Here is a 6172-nt window from a genome sequence, read left to right as displayed (position 1 = left end):
AAACTATTTTAAATGATTAGCAACCATAATGCCCCTTTTCAACATAACATATTCATATATTCTGAGAATTGGTCCATGGACATCTTTGGGAGGCCATTGGTCTTCCTACCACAGACAGAATAGGAACTCTTAGTCCTCACAACTGCACTTATTCAGTGGGGATTCAAGACTGTTATCCATACTTTGGTAAATTGTAAACTAGATTTTGGCGAGAGGACCTGTGTGAGTTCATATAAATTTAGTATTGCAAATGCCTGTACTATGTAGTATGTTCATGCTATAGTATAAATGGCAAGCCAAAAATGGTACAGATTTACTTGGAGGTTGTCCTGCATATGTAAGTTGAGGAAATCCCTTCTGTGGAGTGGTGTATACACTTGGGACCAAAGATATGGATTCTCATTTTAGCACCACTATTAACAGTGAGATAATCACTTGCAAATCCTAGCTTCCGCAAATAAAATAATAAAGTTGCATTACGTTAATTTGAAAGTTTCTTTGTTGTTCTTTAATATATTTTCAACAAATAATACAACAATGTTTGCAATCATGAACTTACCGTATTAACTCTTAAGCTTAGCTCAGAGAGAAATATTCCATGCTTACCCATGGTTTTTATATAATATGCAGCAAATCCCTCACTTTTATGTGAGCTTATACCAGAGCCCATCAGCTTTTGGGATTTTTTCCACTGTCTCCATCAAGTCCCTTATCTCAGGGCCTTTCCACTAAATAGAAAAGAAATTCCAAGGCGTCCATCTTCTTTAAGACAAGACAGTTTTGTTCTGCCACTCACCATTTCTCAGTTTCTTTTCCTATTTTCTTTTTTAATTTCAACCAGATTTTAGATCGGATATTATGATAAAACATTAGGATGATTTACAAAATTTGTCCAGGAAAACAGTCAGTAGACTCTAATTAGTCACTCATTACTATCCGTCCAGAATGGATAAAAGTTCCATTTTAAACTTACACTGATCAATTAAGATTAAGAGTGTGTGTGCCTTCAAATGTTTATGGCAGTACAATTTACAATTGCAAAGATATGGAATCAACCCCAGTGCCTATCAATTCACGTGTGGATTAACAAAATGCAGTATACGTATACCATGGAATACTACTCAGTCATGAAGAAGAATGAATTAATGACTTTTGCAACAATTTGGGTGGAACTAGAAACCAATATCCTAACTGAAGTATCTAAAAAATGGAAAAACAAACACCACATATACTCACTGTTAAATTGCTCACTAACTGATGAGTACACGTGTGCACAGAGAGAAGTAAAACTCAGTGGGACGCAGGCAGGAGGAGGGGGGAAGATGGATGAAAACCTACTTAATGGGTACAATGAAAACTATCTGTGTGATGGGCACACTTATAACCCTGACTCAAGCATTACAAAAGTGATCCATGTAACCAAAACATTTGCACCCCCATCATATTTGAAATATTAATAAAAACAAGCAAACAAAAATTAAAAAAAAAACTGTGTGCCTACCCAGAGGAGTTATAGCACCTGTGCCATGCAACTAGCTGCCCCTGGTGTGAGTGGCAGTTGAAGCCCTGTTGTAAGAGATGTATCTCAGGTATAGGTTGGATATCAGGAAGAGTGAGACCCCTGAGACAGACCTGGGGAACGTGACACACAGAGCAAGCAAAAATGATGGGGACGGCACCTATGACTGTGCTCACAAGCATAGCTGACAGTGAAGACCTCCTTGTGCCAGGCATGGGCTGAGCTGAGAGGTGTACATGGATTCTGATATCGTGTACATGTTTTAAATAATATTATAAGTTGAAAAAACTAATTAATGCACATCAAAATTTTATTGTATAAAATATTAATAAAATAATTAACATAAAAGTATGTTATGTAAAATATTAATATTGGGTAGAGCGTGATAATGGTGTAGGCTATTATGTTTATGTAATCCAGAAAGTCCCCAATTTTTCACTATGTGGTTTACTTTACATTATTTAGGTTTAATGTATTAATAATTTTTCATACGTTGGGTCTTATGTCTGTCATTTTACTCTGTGATTACTGCTTATTTTCTTTTTTCCTCAGTTTTTATGTCTTGCCTTTCTGCGTGTTACTTAAGTATTTTTTGTTTATATTTTCATTTTGGCTTATCTGTCCTATTATAGAGTGTATCTCTTTGTATGGAATCTTTAATTGGATGCAGCAGGAGTTACACTGAAAGTGTATAAGTAATCATAGTCTAATGGTGTCAACATTTTGATAATGTAAGTGTAGAAACCTTATCTTCTGTATGTCCCTTTGACCTCTTCTGAATATAATGCAATTGTCTTAAATATTTTCCTACATGCACTTTGAACTATAACAGGTAGTGTTGTAATTTTTCCTCAACTGTCACACATACTGAGAAACTCAAGATGAAAAGTACGATGTGTGGCATTTGCCCATCATTTCCTTTTCCATTATTCTTTCGTTCTTCTTGAAGTTTCATGTTTCTTTATTTATTATTTCTTTCTATTTAGAGAGCTTATGTTAGCAATTCTTTCAAGGTAGGTCTACTGGTGGAAAATTCTCATAGGTTCCTTCATCCAATACATTTATATCCTTATTATTCCTGAAAGATAAATTCACCAGATATAGAAATCAGGAATGACAGTGCTTTATTTCAACACTTTAAAAACTTTATGCCACTTATTTATGGCTTTTACATATTTCTGATAATCTTTTCTGCTTTCATTTGTAGTGTTTTCCTTTCTACAGAGAATCTATTTTCTCTAACTTTAGAGACTTTTCTTTCTCTTTATTGTTGGATATTTGACTATGACGTATCTTGGCATGGATTTCATTGTGTTTATTTAGGTTAGTGTACAGACTGAGTGTTTGTGAAACCCTCAAAATGCATACAATAAAATCACAACCCCAACATGATAGTATTTGGAAGTGGGAATTGGATAAGTAATTAGGTTTAGATTAATTGAGGCAGGTGAGGACCTCATGTTGGAATGACTGACCTAACAAAAGGAAGAGGAGACATGGGGTCTCTCTCTCTTTGTTCTCTGCCATAGCCATAAGTTTGGATTTTGCTCTTTTGAAGTAAAAGTGATGGCTATCACAAGAAAACTTTGAGTAGGAGATTAATATGATTTTCTTTTTTTTCTAATTTCAGAGTATTATGGGGTACGAATAATTTTAGTTAATGATTTTCAAATGGTCACTGTGGGGAATTGACTGTGCAAGAGTGGAATCACTGTCGGACTAAACTAAAAATGATGCTGATTTTCATGGGCTGCTAGTAGTGACAGTGGTGAGAAATGGTTGCATTATGGGGTTTATTTTGAAGATAGAATTTAAAAATTCTGGCATAATGCTATTTGACCAGATGTAATGTGATGTGTGAGGAAAAGAGAAGGGTCAAGAATCATTCCTAGGTGCCTTAACCAAATGTATGCATGTAGATGCAATGTACACAGATGGAGCAGAGTTGGAAGAGGAATAAGTCTGTGGGTGCAGGAGGGAAGCAAGGGAGGAAGGGGAAATGTAGGAGAGAGTGTGAAGTCCCTAGAGGTGTTGATAAAGTCTTCCACAAAGAAGGGTGTGACCAATGATGTCAACATTGAGTGGAGGTAAAGTGAGATGCAGAACTGAGACATGACTTCTGAATTGGGTGGATGGAATCCACTCTTTGACATAACTAGAGTGGAAAACACAAAGCCACTATAATGTGTAGAAGGAAAAATGGGAGATGAAGGTAAAGGAAACAATAACTATAAACATATTTTTAAAGAGCTTTTTCAGTAAGATGGCAGACAAATAGGGTGGTAGATGGAGAAGCATTGAGGGTCTTAGGAAGACTGTTGTAAAAATAGAGGATAGTTCACCAGATTTTCACTGATTAAATTTATCTCATAGAACAGAAATTTAAGGTTACTTGGATAACAGGGTCACAAGCAGAAGAAAAATCCTTTATTAGGAAACATGGTGTGAGATCCAGTATAAAAGTAAAAGATAGGAGCAGGGAGGCTTTACCTAAGTTAAAGGGAGAGAAGCCAGAATTTAATGTGAATTTCCATGTGAGTTGGTCAACTTGGTGTGTGATTATGATGAGATCACTCTTGTCTGAATTCTTTGAATTACTTAGTGGAATCTCTGAGGCCACAATGGGGTGGAGGTGGAATTTACTAATACCGAACCATCCTTCCAATCCTCTATCAACATTGTGGCTTATGCTTTTAACATGGTATTGATGTTTAAGAATACTATTTAAGATTTTTAAAATGGAATAACTTTGCAGGGATATATATCTTGATATTGAAACTCACAATTCTGCACAGCCAAGGAAACTATCATAAGAGCAAACAGACAACCTACAGAATGAGAGAAAATATTCTCATGTTACACATCTGATAAAGGGCTGATAACTAGAATCTGTATAGAACTCAGGAAAATCGGCAAGAAAAAAATCAAACAACACTATCAAAAAGTGGGCAAAAGACATGACCAGAAACTTTTCAAAAGAAGACATGGTCAAAAAACATGAAAAAATGCTCAACATCTCTAATCATCAGGGAAATGCAAATGAAAACCACAATGAGATATCACTTATCACCAGTGAGAATGACCTTTATCAAAAAGTCCCAAAACCATAAATGTTGGCATGGATGCGGAGAGATAGGAACACTCATACACTGTTGGTGGGATTGCAAACTAGTACAACCTCTGTGGAAAGCGATATGGAGATACCTCAAAGAGCTACAAGTACAACTACCATTTGATCCACCAATCCCACTAATAGGCCTCTACCCAAAGGAACAAAAGACATTCTATAAAAAAGACATCAGCACTTGAATGTTTATAGCAGCACAATTCACATTTGCAAAGATGTGGAAACAACCCAAGTGCCCATCAGTACATAAGTGGATTAATAAAGCATGGTATATGTATACCATGGAGTTCTACTCAGCCACAAAAAATAATGGTGATATAACACTTCTTGTATTATCCTGGATAGAGCTGGAGCTCATTCTACTAAGTGAAGTATCTCAAGAATGGAAAAACAAGCACCACATGTACTTACCATCACATTGGCATTAACTGATCAACACTTACGTGCACATATAATACTAATATTCATTGGGTTTTGGGCAGGTGGGAGTGAGGAGGAGGGGATGGGTATATTCACACTTAATGGGTGGGGTGTGCACCATCTGGGGGATGGACACTCTTGAAGCTCTGACTCGGGTGGAGCAAAGGCAATATAAGTAACCTAAACATTTGTACCCCTGTAATATGCTGATAAAAATAAATAAATAAAAAGAAACTCACAGAATGAATTCAGAAACTTGTGAATCTTTTCTATAATTTACAAAAATTAAAATAAAAATTATGTGTTCTGTAAAGATAAAAAATAAATATTTAAATTTTCTGTGTTCATTGATTTTGAAGACGATATTGAGAGTTGGCTGGATATGGTTTATTGCCAAATTTTTCCATTTCTTTTAGGCAAAATGTATTCAACTTTCCCAACTTTTTTTATTTAAAAATATTAATTAAGGGGGTACAAGTGTTTTTGTTACATGGATATCTCATATAATGCTTAAGCCAGGGCTTTTCATGTGCCCATCACCAGAATAGTGTTCATTGTACCCAACAGATAAGTTTTTATCCCACATTTCCCCTTCCACCCTCTCCCCTTCTTGGTTCCTTATGTCCTTGATATCACTTTTTGCTAGTGCGTGCTCATATATTAGCTGCTACTTATTAGTGAGAACATATGGTATTTGGTTTTCCATTCCTGAGATACTTCACTTAGAATAATGGTCTCCAGTAGCAACCAAATTGCTGCAAAAGACATTATTTTATTCCTTTCTATGGCTGACTAGTACTTCATTGTATGTATATACACATTTTCTTTATCCACTCATGAATTAATGGCATTTAGGTTGATTTCACATCTGTGTGATTGTGAATTGTGCTGCAATAAACATTTGAGCACAGGTGTCTTTTTGATAAAATGGCTTCATTTCCATTGGATAGTTACCCAGCAATGGGATAGGTGGATTGAATGGTAGGTCTACATTTATGTCTTTGAAGCATTGCCATAATTTTTTCTGTAGAGGTTGTACTAATCTGAAGTCCCACCAACAGCATATAAGCATTACCTTCTGCATCCACTCCAGCATCTTCTGTGTT

Source organism: Eulemur rufifrons, chromosome 16 (assembly GCF_041146395.1).
Source record: "Eulemur rufifrons isolate Redbay chromosome 16, OSU_ERuf_1, whole genome shotgun sequence".
In the NCBI taxonomy this organism is placed as follows: Eukaryota; Metazoa; Chordata; class Mammalia; order Primates; family Lemuridae; genus Eulemur; species Eulemur rufifrons.
Note: the sequence above shows the minus strand (reverse complement) of the source record.